The sequence below is a fragment of the Camelus ferus genome, chromosome 25, assembly GCF_009834535.1.
Source record: "Camelus ferus isolate YT-003-E chromosome 25, BCGSAC_Cfer_1.0, whole genome shotgun sequence".
NCBI lineage: Eukaryota > Metazoa > Chordata > Mammalia > Artiodactyla > Camelidae > Camelus > Camelus ferus.
The window spans coordinates 25535435-25556306 of record NC_045720.1 but is presented as its reverse complement, the minus strand read 5'-3'; the positions used below and the strand labels follow the sequence as shown (position 1 = coordinate 25556306).

The 20872-nt window shown below is 35.1% G+C and overlaps 1 long non-coding RNA gene across 1 annotated transcript in view; it reads right to left on the bottom strand.

Annotated features, from left to right (window-relative positions):
• The window catches only part of LOC116659717, a 108790-nt gene that overhangs the window by 14228 nt on the left and 73690 nt on the right, over positions 1-20872 (bottom strand). The window lies entirely within an intron of this gene.

The window sequence follows — 20872 nt, the reverse complement described above, 5'->3', positions numbered from 1 at the left end:
TTGCCATCATTCAAATGAGAATATATTCTACATAAATCTGGGTGTCTACTTGTGTTTTTTTTCTTTAAAGGAAATTCTGAGTGGTTTCCAGCACTTGATGGAACATGTCCTCTCTGGCTCAGTATAGTCCCCTCTATTACACGATTATGAGTGTTAGTTGCCAAATATTATCACACAATAGCTTGAAATTCTTCTTAGTCTAAAAGTATGAGAATCCATAATTTTAGCTGTAATTTCAATAACACTGAACTGTTTATGAATTTCCATAAGAAATAAAATGGTAAAAGAATTGATTGTGGGTGTAGAATGAACAGGTAAGTTTCAGCTTATTGTATAAGCTTTAACAGGGCTGTGAGATACTCTGATTTAAAAAAAAAAAAAAAAGTGAAGCAGTGATTTTAATTCTAAAGGGCTACAGTGAAAATCAATAATTACTGCCAAAACCTTGTGATTTTTTTCTTTGATGGGACAGAGACTAAGGGCAGGCGAGAAATGTCAGAAACCCTATTTCCCAGGCACAGGCCTGGCTCATTTCTTCATGTCCAACAGCTCTGCTCAAAGGTTATCCGGGAAGCCTTCTCTGACCAGCCTGTTTAAAACTCGGCGCGGTTTACTCCTTGGCGTCTCTTTTTCCCTTCTCTGCTTGATTTTTTCTTCAAAGCACTTAACACCTCGTAAAAATAGTACCATATTTAATTTTCTTTATCATTTGCCCCTCTCTCATCTTAACTAGAATGTACTTTCAATGAAGGCATAAACTTACGTTTGTTTGGTTCATTCCCATGACCTAGAACAGTGCCTTACGTTTAGTAGGTCTTTAATCTGTATATTTTGAATGGATGGCTGCTGAATGAAGAATCAACATTTGCTGAATGGATAAAGAATGTGTGCTTCCATTTTAACTGATAATCTAAGCAAGTATTTTCCAGAGCAGATGTTTCTAAGATTTGAGAGTTGTGAACCATTTAAAAACAAATTAAATCAGTTATTATTACTTTTAACCACAGTACTTCGCATTGTTTAAATGAAAAGTTACTTGGCAGTGGGTGGGGGAGATCATGGAAGATTTTACTGCTCTTGTCTTATTTTTAATTTAAAATTTTCCGGAAGAGCATTCATGTTTCTTTTTTGATCAGAAAAAAAATCCATAAATATGTACTCTAGTGATCATTCTTAATGTTTGGAATGTGTCATGTCTGGAATAAGGACAAATCCTGAAGGCTGTTAACAAACGAGGTATTCATTGTTACTAATTCAGAGTCATCTGAAATCTCACTCTCTCTCGTAATGGCATGCTTCATTGCTATGTATTTACCAGGGCCAAGAGTGAAATTGCAAATTCAGAAAGCATCTAGGAAAATTCTGTATATATCCTAAAATATTATTATAAGCAAAAGTAAGCTAGTTCGAATGAAAAGGAAATGGCACATTTAAACTCCTATTCCTTTTTACTTAATTCAAGAATTTTTGTTGTTTTTCTATCTAAATTAATTTTGGCATGCACTTATTTTATTTTTATCTGTGCTAAATGTTACTGAGAACATTGTTAAAGGTTTCTTCTGATTTAGGGGGCTTTCTTTTGCTATATTTTATTAAACCAAGAGAATATAACACATAATAATATGAGGCTCCTTTAGAAGGGACATTAAGGTGATTTATTAAAATTGTCTTAATAGAGATATATGTGGAGCAAACAGTTTATTTCTTGATGCATTTAAGTTGAGTTTTTATCTCCATTCACCATATGGTGTATTTTAGCTCATTCATACATATTTTCTATGACCCACATCCCATTGAAGTATCTGGGGGAATTTGTAGAATGTAATGATTTAGCATAGGATCTTCACAAATAGATGACAAGAAGCAGAAAAGAGCTTGGATCTCTCAGCTGTTAAAGCAATGTGTTTAGTTCTGAGTACAGTGGTAAAAGTTGGAGGATTCTGTTGTATTTTTGGCTTTTTTATTATGAACATAGAGCAATGAAGAACTCTGGCTTTGAAGTCATAAAAGTGAATCACGATTTCATATTATAATTTAGGGCTTAATTTCTCTAAGCCTCAATTGCATCATCTGTAAAATGGGTGCTATTTAACACACGTGTTAAACAGTGCTTACTAGTTTGTCTGTATAGAAGAAACCATATGAATTAGCCACTGACTGTGACTTTATGGTATTGATCAGGGAGTTTTAGTGACCTAAGACCTTGTAACTAGTTATTGGTAGAGTCTGGCCAAGGCTGGCACAGCTTCCAATACTGCATTTTTCTCATTATGCCCTGCGGGAATCCATTAACACCTGCCTTACAGGACCAGTGGCATCCAAAAGACAGAGAAATAAAGAGTTGTAAACAATAAGAGACCAAGAGACAATGAAAATAAGTGGCAGAGCGAATGACAGAGAAGGGATAGGTTAGTCAGGGTCTAAAGATGTTTTCTTTCATTACAATTTTTTTCACTGAGAAATAATTAACACATAACAAATTATCAGTTTCAGGTATACAACATGATTCGGTATTTGTACATACGAATCACACAAGATTACAAGAAGTCTACTTAACATCCATCACCACACATACATTTTTTTTTTCTTATGGTGAGAACCTTTAAGATCTGTGCTCTTAGCAACTTTCAAATATACAGTACAGCACTATCAACTATTGTTACTGTGCTGCATACTACATCCCCAGGACTAATTATTTAATAACTGTAAGCTTATAGCTTTTGAACACCTTCTCCCATTCTGCACATCCCCCCACCTCCCATCTATGACAACTACCAATCTATGGTCTCTCTATCTATGAGCTCCATTTTTTGTTTTGTTTTGACTTTTAGATTCCATATATAAGCGAGGTCATGTGGTATTTGTCTTTCTCTGTCCTACTTCAGTTAGCATAATGCCCTGAAGGTCCATCCATGTTGTCATAGATGGCAAGATTTCCTTCTTTCTTATGGCTGAATAATATTCCAAATATATATATATACATACACAGACCACATTCTTTATCCATTCACCCACTGATGGATATTTAGGTTGCTTCCATGTCTTGGCTATTGTAAACAATGCTGCAATGAACAGATATCTTTTCCAGTTAGTGTTTTCATTTCTTTGAGATAAATACATAGAATTGGAATTGCTGGATCTGTTTCTATTTTTGATTTTTTGAGGGAACTCCATACTATTTTCCATAAGGGCTGCATCAATTTACAGTCCCACCAATGGTACACGAGGGTTCTATTTTCTCTCTATATCCTCGTCAACGCTTGTTATTTCTTGTCATTTTGATAATAGCTATTCTAACAATCATGAGGTGATATTTCATTGTGGTATTGATTTGCATTACCCTGATGATGAGGGATGCTGAGCATCTTTTCATGTACCTGTTAGCCACTTATACGTCTTCCTATATGTCTGTTCAGATCCTCTGCCCACTTTTAAATCAGGTTGTTTGGTTTTGCTTTTGAGTTGCATGAGTTCTTTATATATTTTGGATATTAAACCCTTATCAGGTACATGCTTTGCAAATATTTTCTCTCATTTGATAGGTTGTATTTCCATTTTGTTGATTGTTTCCTTTGCTGTGCAGAAGCTTTTTAGTTTGATGCGGTCCCTCTTGCTTATTTTTCTTTTGTTGCTTTTGCTTTTGGATTCTAAAGATAATTTTATTGATTAGCATAAAAGTGCAGTGAATTCTAATCATGAAAATGGACCTGTCATATTCACATTTCACTTACCCAAATTCAACTACATCTGCTATAAAAACATAAACAATTATCTATAACTTATTACAGGAGGAACTTTATATATTAGCTAAGTACCTTATTTGGTGCCCACCAAAAAGAGAAAAAACAAAAAACAAAACAGCAATCAGTCTCATGTTGGAGAGAGAGTGCACAAAAACGCGTAGTGTAGTTTATGGTGATTTAATGGTTTATTAAGCGTAATTTTTACAACATGCAGTTTTCTCCTTCTGCACTTATTTTAAAACATAATCCATGTTAGAGGTGATTTCATTGTGGTATTAATATAAATGGTTTTCTGTGAGTTATATTAATTTTTGCTTAACCTACTGTAATTCATAGATCTGTGCCAATCTGTGCCAACCCTTTACATTCTGCAAAAAGCTTTAACTAGTACAGAAGTGGATTTTCTTATGGTGATATGCTTATAAGTCTGTTAATTCTTAGTTTGTTCATATTTATATAGTTTACCTTGTGTTCGTATTTTATATTCACGTGCATATAGAGTCAGTGTTATAAATGGTAGTTACTGCTCCGTCAACCTCAGAAACTGCAATGTACCTGAAATACACATTCTACATTTATAATGAAAACAACAGCACAATACCAACTTGAAAGGAAATTGTCCTGGATGACTCATAGAGCAGAAAAACTTATCCACAGAAATGCTTTGAAAGCCTTGGAAGAAATGTGCCATCAAAATGCAAATATGTTTTCACTTAAAAAGAAAAAAAATTTCTCTCTGGAAACTGGTTTACATAGGATTTGGAGTTAACATTCCAGTTTTTCAACTGATTGAAGCCATTGGCTATTTTATTTACCAATGTTCTTTGGACTTAGTACCATCTGCTGTTCATTGCTGGAGCATGCAAAATTCCTGGGATTATGTATCCTCCAGCAGATTTCTTTGTTGTGGTGCATTTTTGTAGGCTGTTGGTTTAACTTTTCTTGGTAGCTCCAGTGTTCCTTTTGCTAAAATCTGTGTTTTGGTGTAGTTCTTCCATGACCCAAATTACAAATTCCTAATTTCCAGAAGATATAACAAAGCATATGTAAATTGGAATAGCTTAAATTATTCCTACCTTGTTAACCACATTTAATTTTTTGCTTTTGATGACTAGATGCGTTTCTCTTCCTCTCATTTTTACTTCTTCCCTGAACTAAACTTTAACTTATGTTGTTACCTAAGGTATTGTTAAACAGTATCTTACTTTGCTCGCCCATTACACAGAGCTCTTCCTGATCTGTTGCTTATTGTAATGGATTGATTATGCCTCCCCTGGTACCTGTCAAAAAAGATGTATTGGAATCTTAACTCCCAGTATCTCAAAATGTAACCTTATTTAGAGGTAGGGTCTTTAAAGAGATAATCAAATTAAAATGAGGTCATTAGAATGGGCCCTAATCCAATTTCTAGTGTCCTGATAAAGAGGGACACTGGGAAACAGAGACATGCCCAGAGGGGAGAATGCCATGTGAAGACGAGTCATGCTGCCACAAGCCAGTGCTGCCCATTCTATTTCTTCATGCCTTCTCCTGTTCCCAAACTTCCCCAGTTCTTTGCCTTTTTCCACTGCTATTTCTTTATCGTGGGCTGCTCTTCTTTCACATCGATGTATTCCAAGTTAACCTTTTATTTAAGACCCTGTTTCTCAAATGCCAGACTGTTTATGAAAATTTCATAAACAATAAGCTCATAAAATATGGGGCATTTCCTCCCTGATGTCCCATTTTGAGATCTTATCTTAATCACAGAGGGCTAGCCGGAGATTCTCTGCATCACTGTAGTAGATATCCAGGACCCACGTATTCTGGGAAGGTGTGCTAAATGAGTTACTGGAAGAAGACGTGAGATATGCATGTGGAAACTGATAAATACAGGTCTGATGAGATGAGTGATGGGTGGGAAAGCTCTCCGTATCTAAACCAAGCTCCGTTAGTTTCTGGGCATTTCCCAGAAGCTGTAGGAAAATTTCTCCTCTATTCCACTTATCCTGGCTCTGCCCAGGTTGCAAAACTACTGCAAAAATATTCTTCTATGTTTTATCCTAGTTCACTTTGTTTTAATACTTAGACTTTAATATGAAATTTATTTGGGGTGCAGTGTAATTTTATTTTCTACAAGTCAGGTTTTTCCAACTCCATTCAAATAGAATGACCCAATTTTTTCTTTGCTGTGCAATGATTCTTTTATCATATACTAAAACTTCATACATGTCAAGAGCACATTCTTCTGTTGCTTGGTTTGGGGATTAAGTTTATATTATTTTAATTAGTAAATCCATAAAAGTCTGAATATTGTGCAAGGCATATCACTTTTATTGGCTTCATTTGTTTGTAAAACATACTAACTAGATGTTTATTATTCCAGATAAATTTAAATATATTTTTTATCTTTGAGTGTGACTTAAAAATTTATTATAGAAAAATGATGTCTTTACATTATTTAACATTGTCATCATTTAATGTGAGTTTTTATTCTTTAGGAAAATTTTGTTTTATTCATACCTAATATGTTTCTTATTGAGTTAATTTATAGTTACCATATTTTATTATTTTCCTTCCACTAAATTAGAAGAATGATTATTCACTTGGGAATGGTTCATTTTTGTTCAGATTCTTTACTAAAGTAGTGTTTCAATTCTAGTAAGCTTTCAGTCAATTCCTTTTTTAAGTAGAGAATTATTGAAATAAAAATTTATTTATTTTTTAAACCATTTTTAAAATTGAAGTATACTTTACAATGTGTTAGTTTCAGGTGGATGGCAATGTCATTCAGTTATATAGATATTTAGTTATATTTATATATATATATATAAATATAAATATATATTCTTTCATAAATGTTATTTTTCAGATTATTTTCCACTATAGGTTATTACAAGATATTGAATATCCTTCCCTGTGTTATACAGTAGGTCCTTATTGTTCATCTGTTTTATATATAGTAGTGTGTATATGTTAATCCCAAACTTCTAGTTTATCTTTCTCCCCTAATTACTCTGTCTAGGGCTTCCAATAGTATGTTGAATAAACATAGTGAGAGTGGGCATCCTTGTCTTGTTCCTAATCTTAGAGGAAGTGCTTTCAGCTTTTCACCATTGAGTATGGTGTTAGCTGTGGACTTGTCATATATGGCTTTATCATGTTGGGGTATATTCCTTCGATGCTACTTTGTTGAGAGCTATTAGTATAAATGGCTGTTAAATTTTGTCAGAGGCTTTTTATGCATCTATTGAGATGATCATGATTTTTAGCCTTCATTTTGTTAATGTGGTGTATACCACATTGATCGATTTGCAGATATTAAACCGTTCTTGCGTCCCTTGAATAAATTCCAGTTGATCATGGTGTAGGATGCTTTTAACATACTGTTGAAGTCAGTTTGTTAATACTTAGTTGAGGAGTTTCCCATCCATGTTCATCAGGAGTATTGGTCTGTACTTTTCTTATCTTGTGTCATCCTTGTTTGGTTTTGGTATTAGGGTAATGCTGGCCTTGTAAAATGGGTTTGGAAGTGGTCCCTCCTCTTCTGTTGAGAAGGGCTGGTAATAATTCTTCTTTAAGGGTTTGGTAGACTTCACCAGTAAAGACATCTGCTGCTGGACTTTTGTTTGTTGGGTGGTTTTTATTACTGATTCAATCTCCTTACTGGTAATAAATGTGTTCAGATTTTCTATTTCTACATGATTCAGTCATAGTGGATTGTGTGTCTCTTTTGCTCTGTTCCTTCTAATGATGATGTTCTGGAGAGGCATGCTTAGCTTCCTTTCTGTGTGTTCCTACTGTAGGTTTTTGCCTTGTGGTTTATCAAGAGGCTTACACAAAACAACTTATAACAGTCTATTTTAAGTTAGTAACAACTTAGGTTGGAATGCATCTCAAAGATCTATATATTTACCTCCCACACACATTTTTAATGCCTTAATTTACATTTTTTGATGTATTATTAACTATTCATTATAGTTACAGTTATATTTACTACTTTTGTTTTTTAACCTTTATACTAGCCTTATAAATGATTGACTTACCACTTTACAACATTATTCTAAATTTTACTATATATTTACCTTAACCAGTGAGATTTATACCTTCATGTATCTTCCTGTTACTCTTTTGCAAGCACCCTTTTATTTCAGCTTAAAGATGTCCCTTTAACGTATCTTGTAAGGCTGGTCTAGTGGTGATGAAATCCTTTAGCTTTTGCTTGTTTGGACGCCCTCTCCTTCAATTCTTAACGACAAATTTCATTTTTTCAATAGGTACTTATGTGTAAGTCTTTTTTGTTTTATTTTTTTAAAATAGTTAATGAAATTCGGGATACAAAATTACTTTTACTGCATGTTTGTCATTCTACACCTTTTGATACATAGTATCATTTTTATTATCCTATAAATTGTCTACTGCTGTTTTAGATTTTCTCTTTGTTCTTAGCTTAAAAAATTGTTAGTTCCCATGGTTGGGATATACTTTCTTTTATCATGCATTTCAATGTTTAACTTTTTTACATTATGGAGAATTATGGGTTCTAAGGTTTTACTTAAAGTTGAGGAGAAGCTCAATATTAGTGTATGTCCCTTGGCAAATATGGAAGTATTCGTTTCCTTTGTAGGATAGGAAGTTAGTTATCTCTTTTTATTTAAGTTGATTTATTTGAGTAAAAGCCTTTTATTCTTTCCTCTTCTTGTTTGTGTCCTTTATCTGTCAATAATTGAAAGTTGTCTGTTAAAATCTCCCACTATGATATTTTCACTAATTTCTAATGGTGTTTTTTGTTTCTGTTTAAGTGTATCTGTCTGAACCTCAGAGGCAAAGGACTGAGGGAATCACACACTTCAATACACAGTGCATAATCACTGATGGTCCTGCAAGGCCCTACTCTTTTTTTGTTTTATATATTTATTCCTTTTAATCCTTATTCTCTATTCCACCTGTCTCTCAACCCTCACCCATAATCCCAAACTCAGTTCTAACTAGTTTGACAGATGTCCTTTGGTTTGTATATGTGCTTGTGAAGACGAGTTGTTCCATGTCCATTGTTATTTTTTAATTTTCATAAATGGCAATGTAAACTATATCTTCACCTGTTTATCTCACTTTTTCACAAAATACTATGCTGATATGACTATCAACTTTGCTGTGTATGCTGCTTCTGAAATAGGCTTGGCGCTATATAGTAGTATGTATATCTCTACCACATTCATCCATTTATTCTCTCGGTAATGAGCACCCAGATCACATTCAACTCCCTGCAGCAAATCTGCATACATTTCCTTATATACTTCTCCTCATGGACTTATTTCTTAGGGTTATAGAAGCAAGAGAAGGATGGCCAGCTGGAAGGATATTAATATATCTCATTTAACCAGGTGGTTTCCAATTTCTCAGAAGCTTTGCACAGTTTGCACTTCCAGCAGCAAGGCATGAAGAGCCCCATGTTTTTAATCCCAGCCAACACTGGGCATTCTCCAGCTTTCTAATTTTTGACAGTCTGAAGGGTATAAATTTCACTTTCTGCATTTTGCCTGCTTTTGCCTTTGGCCTATTTGGTTTTGCTGTTCTTCTTTTATCCTGTTTGTTTGCAAAGCTGCTTTTACAGACTAGACCAGGGGTCAGCAAATTTTGGTCTCTGGCCCAAATCTGACTTGCTGCCTATTTTCATACAGACAACAGGCTAAGAATGAAGTTTACATTTTTAAATGATAGGGTAAAAATGAAGAGAAGACTAATATTTTGTGATACATGAAAATTATATAAAATCAAATTTTAGTATCTGTAAATAAAGTCGTTTTGGACACAGCCACACTCTTAGTATATGTATTGTGTATTGCTGGCTTTATGCTACAATGACAGAGTTTAGTTCCAGCAGAGATCATATGACTCACAAAGCCTAAAGTATTTACTAGCTGTCCCTTTATGGAGAGAGTTTGCCAACCTCTCATCTGAAAGAGAGTTTCTGATCGATTTCACACATGGTTAATTTTGCCACTATGATCTCTAATCAACAGCCATTATTTTGATATAATCAAATTAATCAATGAAAAAATTTTAAATTTCATATTCTATGCTTCTAAGATTATGTTTAAGAAACTCAGTTCCACTCCATTGTCACAAATATATTTTCTTGCATCATCTACAATTAGTTTTATAATTTAATTTTTACATGTAAGTATTTTATAAATCATGATTCCATCTTTGCAAACTATATTAACTGAATTTTTCTCTGTATAGTGAACCAACTTTCCCAAAACCATCTGATAAATTCTCTGTTCCTTCCCTTTAACACATTAATATATGATGCCAGCTTTATTATGTATTAAGTTCCTGTATGTTCATGGGTTTGTCTCCAAGCTTCCTCTTTTGATCCATCATGTCTGCCTATTTATTAGCTATTATAACAACTGGAAAAGCCAGTGTTCATCTTTGCTTTTTTGTGTGGGTCAACTTAGTTCTTTGCACACTTCTTTTTGTCCATGGAAATTTTAGAATACGTTTGACTTTTTCTTTAAGTATTCCAAATGGGATTTTTTTGGATTCAGTTGAGTTTATAGATTAAGTTGGGAAGAGCTGATATCTTTATAATATTCAGTGGACTCATGCACAGCACAGGATACACACCATTTATACAGATAATTATCTACACACTTTAGTGAAGTTTAAAATTTAAAAAAATGGAGTTTTATGCATTCTTGATAACAGTAATTCCCAGCTACCTTAAATTTATGCTGCTGTTGGGAAGAAGTTGTATAGTTGCTTTTTGCTGTTATAGAGAATGCCATTGGTTTTTGTGTATTGATTTTCTCTCTGACAACCTTGTTGAACTCTTAGTCATACTGTTCTTTAATTTAGTTGGTTTGTCTAGGTAGACGATGATATTGTCTGCAAACGACATTTTTATCTCTTCTTGCACCTTAGTTCATCGTCATCATCGCTGCTGCTGTTGCTACAATCATAATACTTCATCATACTGGCCAGGTGTTCCAGTACTATGTCAAATGACACTTGTCGGTAGACAACCTTGTTCTTTAAAATGGAGTTACTTGCAAGTTTTCCAGTAAGTGTACTATTTATCAAAGCTGGATTGTGTGTGTGTGTGTGTCAATATAAACTTTAACAAGTCAAGGTCGTCTCCTTCCATGCTAGTTTGTGATTTTTTTCCTAATCTGGAAGTTTTTTTAAAAAGTTTGTTGTCTTTATTGAGGCAATTTCATTATTTCCCTCCTTTTTAAGGTTGCAGATTACATTGTCATCTTTTACAAGATACTGTACTTTTCAAATCCAGAATTTCTCTTAAGTTTTTTTTTTTTTTATAACCTATTGGTAATCTCTACCAGATGAGATGTTGTTCTCATACTTTCGTTTAGTTCTTGAGGAATTAATTCCTTTAGTTCTTTGGACAGATTAAAAATAGCTGATTGAATCTTGTCTAGTAAGTATAACATCTGTGTTTCTTCAGGAACATCTTCTGTGTATGGGCCACATTTCCTTGTTTGTTTCCATGTCCCATAATTTTTTGTTGAAAACTGGACATGTTGACTAATGTGGCAACTTTGAAAATCCAATCTCCCTCTCTCCCGGACTTTGTTGTTACTATCTGTCGTCACTGTTGACATTTGTTTTCTTAGTGACATTCCTGAACTAATTCTGTAAAGTCTGTGATCTTCGTTGTGTGGAGCCTTTGAAGTCTCTACTCGGTGAAAGCTCAGATTATGATCGGACAGTGATTTCCTTAAATGCTTGGAACTGAGAAGTCTCCCAGTTTTTGCCAAGGGGTTGTGTGTGCATGTTAATGCAGGCTTTCCACTGTCAGCCAGGCAGTTTAAAACTCTGCCTTAGCCTTGATTTCCTTGAAGTCAAGGTCAGCCAGAGATGATTGCTGAGGGCTACCTCAGGTCTTTCTGGAGCATGCACACAACCCTCCACGTGCGTGCAGCCTTCTTGAGTCCCAGGAATATGTAGGAACTTTTCAAAGCCTCCTATGCCTGCTATTAGCCACATCCATACTGATGCTCAAATGGATGTTCAAAGTTGAATGCTTCTCTTGAGGATAGTTCCAAGGGGTTCCTCAGAGATTCCCTAACTGGAAACACTTGGTTACTGCTTCCCGATGCAGGCAGTGACTCCTTGGCTGCCTGCTTGTTGCCTTTTCCCTCCACACCCAGTTTCTGCCTCCAGTGGTAAATGTTCCCTTCATTGTACGAGTAGCATTGCTGTTCAAGCTCCAGAAGGCTGGCATCAAGCTCTCCAGTAGTTTCTTAGAGCTCCTCATTAGGCATAAGGGGACACTCCTTTTTTTTTTTTAACCTACAGGGGAGAGGGAAGAAATGCTACTCTAAAAATTTTTACCATGGAATTTTTCTCTCCTTTCCTCTTTAACCTGAAGATAATTGTCCTCGCTGTAGCTGTTGGGCTGAGTATTACCAGCTACTTAGCAGGTACAACTGCTTCAAAGGTATTTACCCCATTTTTACTTCATTTTGTTCTTGGCCTCAGGGACTCTTTTAAAACAGAAAGGGACTCATTTTAATGTTCTATTATATATTCAATATGATACTAGTTATGTTTTCTAATGACAATGCAATGAAATTAGAAATTGAGAAGAAAGTGATAGTAAAAATTTTCTTTAAATTAGTCTATGAAAACTTTCCACACAGCAATAATGGTTAAGATAGTGTAGTAGTGGATAGGATTATACAAATAGGTAAGTTACATGGAACAGAGAACCCAGAAACAAGGCCATAGGCACATGAGAACACAGACTATGACAGAAGTGTTCATATAAATTAATGAACAAAGAACTGAGAATTAGAAATGATTCTTGGAAAATTGATGACCCAAACATAAAAAAACAGAAAATTGCTGCCTCATTTTATATACAAAATCCAAATTCAGGTAAAGAAATTATGAAAATCAAAACTTTAAACTTTAGAAGAAATTATAGAAGATACTAAAACTTCAGAGTAGGAAACATTTTATTTTTTTTTTAACATTTTTTATTGAATTATAGTCATTTTACAATGTTGTGTCAAATTCCAGTGTGGAGCACAATTTTTCAGTTATACAAGAACATATTTATTGTCACATTTTTTTCGCTGTGAGCTACCACAAGATCTTGTATATATTTCCCTGTGCTATACAGTATAATCTTGTTTATCTATTCTGCATATGCTTGTCACTATCTACAAATTTTGAAATCCCAGTCTGTCCCTTCCTACCCCTCTCCCCCTTGGCAATCACAAGTTTGTATTTTATGTCTATGAGCCTGTTTCTGTTTTGTATTTCTGTTTTTTTTTTTTTTTTTTTAGATTCCGCATATGAGTGATCTCATATGGTATTTTTCTTTCTCTTTCTGGCTTACTTCACTAAGAATGACATTCTCCAGGAGCATCCATGTTGCTGCAAATGGCATTATGTTGTTGGTTTTTATGGCTGAATACTTTTCCATTGTATAAATATACCACCTCTTCTTTATTCAGTCATCTGTTGATGGACATTTAGGCTGTTTCCATGTCTTGGCTATTGTAAATAGTGCTGCTATGAACATTGGAGTGCAGGTGTCATTTTGAAGTAGGGTTCCTTCTGGATATATACCCAGGAGCGGGATTACTGGGTCATACAGTAAGTCTATTCCTAGTCTTTTGAGGGATCTCCATACTGTTTTTCACAGTGGCTGCCGCAAACTACAGTCCCATCAGCAGTGTAGGAGCGTAGCCTTTTCTCCACAGCTTCTCCAGCATTTGTCATTTGTGGACTTTTGAATGATGGCCATTCTGACTGGTGTGAGGTGATACCTCACTGTAGTTTTGACTTGCATGTCTCTGATAATTAGTGATATTGAGCATTTTTTCATGTGCCTTTTGATCATTTGTATTTCTTCCTTGGAGAATTGCTTGCTAGGTCTTTTGCCCATTTTTGGATTAGATTGTTTGTTTTTTTCTTATTATGTTGTATGAGCTGCTTATGTATTCTGGAGATCAAGCTTTGTCGGTTTCATTGTTTGCAAAATGTTCTCCCATTCTGTAGGCTGTCGTTTTGTTTTACTTATGGTTTACTTTGCTGTACAGAAGGTTGTAAGTTTAATTAGGTCCCATTTGTTTATTCTTGCTTTTATTTCTATTGCTTGGGTATACTGCCCTAGGAGAACTTTTTTGAGATGTATGTCAGATAATGTTTTGCCTATATTTTCTTCTAGGAGGTTTATTGTATCTTGTCTTATGTTTAAGTCTGTGATCCATTTTGAGTTGATTTTTGTATATGGTGTAAGGGAGTGTTCTAGCTTCACTACTTTACATGCTGCTGTCCAGTTTTCCCAACACCATTTGCTGAAGAGACTGTCTTTATTCCATTGTAAATTCTTGCCTCCTTTGTTGAAGATTAGTTGACCAGGAAACATTTAAAATTATAACACCAAGAGCCTATTTCATAAGTATTGTTGAAAAATTAATGTTTACGTAGAAATGATCAAAATTAGAAGTCAGTTAAAAAGTAGACAAAGGAGATTAAAAAGATTACCATTCTCTGAAGAGGGAATACAAATTAGTAGTATTTATACTCAGTATCATTACTTAAAGAAAGTGAAAATTAAAATAAGACTGTTTTATATCCATTAGATTGGCATACATTAAAAAAATCACGTAATAGCAAGTATGCTGGCTTGCTAGAGCTGGTGTAACAAAGTACCACAGGCTGGGTGGTTTGATCAACAGAAATGTACTTTTCATAGTTCTGCCACCTAGAAATCTGAGATCAAGTTGTTGGCAGGGTTGGCTCCTCCTGGGGGCTACGAGAACCAGTTCTGTGCTTTCTCTGAGCTTCTAGTTGTTTGCTGGCAATCTCTGGTGTTCCTTGGTGTCTGCTACATCTCTGTCTACCTTTATCTTTACGTGAGTTTCTCCCTGTGTGCACATCTCTGTGTTCAAATTTCCTCTTTTCATAAGGATATCGTCATTGGACTAGGAGCCCACCCTACTGTAATATGACATCATCTTAATTAGTTTCATTTGCAATGATCCTGTTTCCAAATAAGGTCACATTTGAGGTATTGGTGGTTGGGACTAAAGTATGAATTTTCAACATGATTTCTTAAGTCAATTTTGGACGAGGACACAATTGAACCCATAACACCAAGTATTGCCAAGTATGTGGAGTAATGCAAGCTCTCAGTCACTATTAGTGGAAACATAAATTAGTACTAATGATTTAAAAAGCAATTTGACAATATATATTATAGTTATGTATCACTACCTTTAACTCAAACTTCACTTCTGGATGTCTGTCCTAAAGCTACTCTTATACAGGGACAGGAGATGATGTGTTTAAGGATGCTCACAGTAGCACTGAAAGGAGAAAATAAGAGACTGGATAAATGGACATGTGAAAATTAGAGAGCTGGAACTTCATGTTCCAACAAAGATAAGTGCCAGAAACAAGAGATTAATTAAAAAAACCGAATCATAGAGTGATGTATACTCTATAATAACATTTAAAATTGATGTGTACATACTGTTCATAGCTCTCTGCATATGTAGGGTTAGGTATTTACAGCTGGGCTGATAAGGATACATTGCACCTTCAGGATAGTGAGTTTACTGAAGAGACAGGGAAGGGGATGAGATTTCAGAGCTATCAGGTGGGCTGTAACTATACTCAATGTTTGGTTTTCTATAAAAAAAAAATCTGAAAGAAAATATGGTATAATGTTAATATTTATTATATCTGGGTTTGGGCACATGGATTTTCATTATATTAGTCTCTAAATTTTCATATGTTTGAAATATTTTATAAGAAAACTATTTTTAAAAATCTCAGCAGGGTGCTGACAATAACAAGATAAAAATTAGGAGAGATATATTAAAACATAATCCCAACCTGGATTCAAACAGAAACCCCATCAATTGGATGTATACACAATAGGGGGCATGTGGGTTAAAAGAAGGATTTGTTTAAATATCTCTGATTTGATTTGACTACAATTTCCTGTGTCAGTACTACTAAAGCCTGCCAACAAACCTAATTTGTCCTAAAGCTGCAAAGTATGAGTGAAATGGCAGAAATAAAAAAAGGATAGGACTGTTCAGCTTTGCTTTAGTCAAACCTTATGTTGCTCAATTTGATACAACCTGGAAGCTGTTTAGAGGGACAATGACCAGAATGATGAGAGGAACTCAGAGTTGTGTCAGGTGTAGCACTGGCAACTGCTTGGCTTAGAGGAGACCAAGGTCAGGACGGGCGTGGTGACATCATGGTTACCATGATGGTTCCATCCTGGCCTGTTGCTGTCCTGTAGAGGTAGGATTTGGCTCATTTGTTGGGCCCTGAAGGGTAGAACAGGAGCAAAGAGCCAAGAAACTGCAAGAAGATGATTACAAACATTATGTTTCACCTCAACATAAAGAACTTTGCAGTAGGACTGGCCTGGCCGAATATGACATTCCTCACCACAAGAATTGCTTAAGCAAAGACCCTAACTGTTTGATGGTTGGCTGGACTTGAACAGTGATTCCAGAATTCGGGGTTTCAGGCACCAGTAGAACTTCAAGTGAATAATTGGCAAACCAGCGAAAAAAAGTTTCCAACCTACTAAGGAAGATTCTTACAGACAGACAAAAAAATACACCCAGACACTATTTTCACCATTACTTTGACACCAAAATTAATGAAGTACATTGTCCCAGAATATTTTTCCTTCTCAAGAAAAAGACATTGGCCACTTTGCACTGATATTTTAAAAAATTTATATTTAAATATTTTCAAGTAGAGGAAAATGTAAATATATTTTTTGGCTTTATTATATGCTATGTCATTGTTTTCTCGACTAAATGTATCAATTTGGGAACTCATATAATTGCATAGTATGAAGTAGAATTCAAATATCCAAACTAGTCCTGAAATTTATGTTTGCTTATAGTCATTGTCAGATATACTGCTTGGCCTAGAGGTGGAAGTAAAATTCCAAATGTCATTTCTCTTAATTTACAATATTCTGTATAGGCTGAGAAAAGCCAAAGAACATCACCATTATAGTTCTCATCTTCCTTTTGTGCGATTTTGGCTACAGTGGGTCAGGATCTGAACGCCAAATCTGCTAGAAGAAAGGAGCAGGGCAGTGGGCTCCAAATAATTGCTTACAAGGAAGACCACCCTGCTCAGAAATAGGGACAGAAACCCCACCAACTGAACGTATGCACAGCAAGGGGAACATGGCTGCTCACCATGAGGACCGCCAATATCACATCCTCAAGATCGTGCTTCCTCCCAGATTGGGCTGATCTCGGGGACACTGATTCTGAAACAGTGTTTCTCATCCTCTGCATCTGATATTTTCAGCCCTATTGCTCTCTTGTCAAGGACTGTCCTGTGCAGTGCGGGATGTTTTGCCACATTCCTGGCCTCTACTCATTAGATGCCAGGAGCACCTCCCCCTACTCCAGTTGTGACCATCAAAAGTCTCCAGACATGCCAAAGGTTCTTCAGGGACCAAATTGCTCCCAGTGGAGAACCACTTGTTTAGAAGACCTTTAGACTCTTCCCAGCCTAGGGATGTTAGGATCAATCTTTGTGAACTGCCCAGATGTATCTAAAAGAGGGTTTCTAATAGTAACTAAAGAATCACTCACTTGTTTTTATGATCTTTAAGGATAAATGAAAATCAGGAAGGCCATGAGGGTGGGCAGTTTTACAGGCTCTCTCCTATTAGTCAGAGATATTTCTTCTTTTGGACGTGGATAAAAATATCTGGGAACAAGTTTCATCTGCATTTGAGTGTAGGGAAACTGGTGAACCTTTAAATACCAGAGCTGCCCTTTTGGCATTAATCAGTCTTGATGAAGGCTGTAGCCCCTTTATCATGCTGTTTCTTCTCTTTTAAAAATTACCTCAAAGTATTTGGAAAACATCTTAAAGTTTTGTAGTCTGACTATTACATTTCCATCATCCTCCAAAAGCCATCAAAAAGTTAACGTCATTATTTGGGGGAAAATCCCTACTTATGTACGCAACTTTCTCTCAAACACATACATATGACTTCTCTTATTCTAGGTTTGGCTTTCTGCCTAGATCAAAAGTAGGAACTGATCTGTATTTGTCTTTGAGAAGGGGGTTTGTGATCTGGCTTTTGTTTTCCAGTGCTATTACAACCCCCCACTCCCCAGATGTCAAAGAGTCTCTTTTGTTCATCCCAATGGAAAATTATACTTCGTATAGAGGGACTTGTGAAAACAGCAAAAGATTGAGTAAAGCACTACACCAATTAAATGAATATTTTCAGGGATTTATTTAATTATTGCAGTGAATAAAGAATGCAGAGGTTGAAGCAAAGCATAATTTGCATGAAGATATTTGGTGGTAGAATAAGTAGTTCATAAAATAAATTTCATATAGGCTAAAATCCATCTCACATCCTTGATGGAGCTGTATATGGTGTCTGGACCCTATGCTTTTCCAAAATGTTGACTTTTTGTGCCTAGAATCCCTTGTATTCCAATAAGAGAAAGAAATCCAAGGCACCAGTGATGGTAGATGAATGTTAGTGATCTGCTCTGGAGAGGTAGCTCAGAGAAGGTAGAGCTCGGAGCCCCCTTGCTACTTTTTGCCCACAGTTTTCTCTCAGTAACTCTTTGAATACGTATTCAAGTCTCATTTTTTGTTGCTTTGCTCAAAGTTGCAGAGAATTTCCCAATTATGACTTGTGCAAATGTCTTTGACTTATTTTATATTACTCTTTTTTTCCCTACTTTTCAGATGCTGAGAAGTTAATGACTGTTGTTTTATGTTTCTTTTATATCTGTACTCCAGATGAATACCCTTCTGTAAGAATTTATTATTGGTTTCAGGAAGGTTCTTTGTGTGACACATAAGCTGCCTTTCTACTAAATATAAGAGCTTTTTTAAAATTACATTCCTATAAGTATCATATATACAGATTTTATTTTTATAATAACTGTTAACAGATTTTTATTGTATTTTTCTTTTAGGTTCCTCTTACATGAGGGCAGAAAGATTCCTGCTCTCAAACTGGCCAGTGGCCCTTTGGAGCAAGTGTTACTTAGGGATAGATGGTTATTGATAAGCCAGCATCAGTGACAGTAGCTCCAGGACTGCTTGAATATCCAGGAGCTCATTGGGAGCATGGCCATACGGGAAAGGATGAGACCCGCAGAGAGAGTGAGGTGGACAAATAAAAAGCTGTGATCCTGATGTCTGCAAACTTAAGGTGAGAGAAGTGAACAATCTTTCTAGTGAGACTGTAGATGGGAAACACAGGGATGATTAGCACACGATCAAGTTATAATGAAGACTTCTACGCAGGGTCAGTCCCTTGTGCCCTAGCTGACCTAGCCTCATACCGGGTGGAATTCGATAGACTGACCAAAGAGCAGACTGCCAGCTTCTTATACCAACTACTTATGTTAGTATCTGCATGTACTGGTCTGTGTTTCATGTATTCCCAGGAGTGTTAGAAGAGCAGCTAATTTAGAAAAGGTCTTTGAAATAATTTACCCAGAAATTCTCCTCAGATGGCACTGACATAGGTCTCACACCAAGAATTTCAGTTTATTGGCGGTGAGCCATCCCTGGATGTGGCGCCTGTTTTGCTCACCACTGTGTCATTAGTGTCCTGAACAGCACGTAGCACGTAGGAGGCCTCCAATAAATACTGAAGGCGATTAATATTCAGAGAGTGTAAGTATTTCACTGTAGATTATACAGCTCAATCTAGCAAATAGCAAAGCAAAAATTCCAATCCAGATCTATCTAGCTCCAAGTTCATGCTTTTCATGTTCACTCACACATAATGTAATGTATTTAATGCATCCTTACCATTTTTTAGCAAGCCAGATTATGGGGTACATTGAACAATACAGAAAAGCTCTGATTAAAATGTCATGATATTTGATACATATAAATAATTGATGTGATTTTATGAAGCATAATAACACCAACCCTGGTAAACTGTTTAGATTAAAAACTAGAGTGTTATTGACATCAGTGAGTTATGTGCATATTCCTCCAAAATTCCATTCCTCTACTTCCATTCCAGAAATAACTGATATATTATTCCCTTTCCTTCTTAATATTGATGTATGTAGCAATCCCTAACTAAAATAAAAAGCTGTTTGTAAAATTTATCATATATAATATAGGTAATTCTATAATTATACATGTATATATTATGCATTATATAATTTTATAATATGTAATTTTCTTCAACTTGCTTTTTTTCACTGAACATTATTTCTATGACTTAACCTATCATGTTCCAGTAGCTATAATTAACTCATTTCCACAACTATATAATATTCTATTGTGTGACTATGCTATAATCCATTTATCCAATTTTTTTTGGTCAATACTATTGTTACCTGATTTTTTCTATTTTAAGCATTGTTGTCAATTATACAATTCTTGTACATATCATCTGGCACTCATATGCAAGTTTCTCTAGGTTTTGTTTCTAGGAATACAATTCCTGGGTGAAAGGTAAGTTCATGTTTAAATTTATAAAATGATGGATTTTTCCAATTAAATATTCCAATTATATGTCCCCTAGAGTTGAATATATTTTTCATCACTCTGCTTCCTTGCTAGCAATTGATATTATCAGAATTTTAAATTTTTTAATGTAACACAACTAATATCGCATTGTGATCTTAATTTGCACTTCTCTGATTACCAGTGAGGCTGAACCATTAGTATTTTCTCTCACTTGAAATACCTATTTGGTCATTTATTAGGTTTTTGTTTTGTTTTATTTTTTTGGATGGGAAGAGGGTAGTTCTTTTTCATGTTGCTTCATAAGCATAATTATACTTAATTGATATACTAATGCTTTGTTGATTCCATATGCTGTAAATAGTTTGTGGTTTGTATTCTGTTTTCTTTATGGTGTCTTTTGATAAATGGCAATTTTTTTCTTTTAATGTAGTTGAATTTAGCAAATTTTATCTTCATTTAAGGTTGACATTTTCCCTACTTTGAGATTACAAACATTATCTTCTAAATTTTCTTCTCAAAGTTTAAAAAGTTTCCCTTTGGAATTAAATATTCAGTCTACCTGGAATTTATAGAATACGTACATATAAGCAAAAATGAATTTTGTTTTTTTCGTATAATTACCTTAGCTCCTTTCTCCAGTG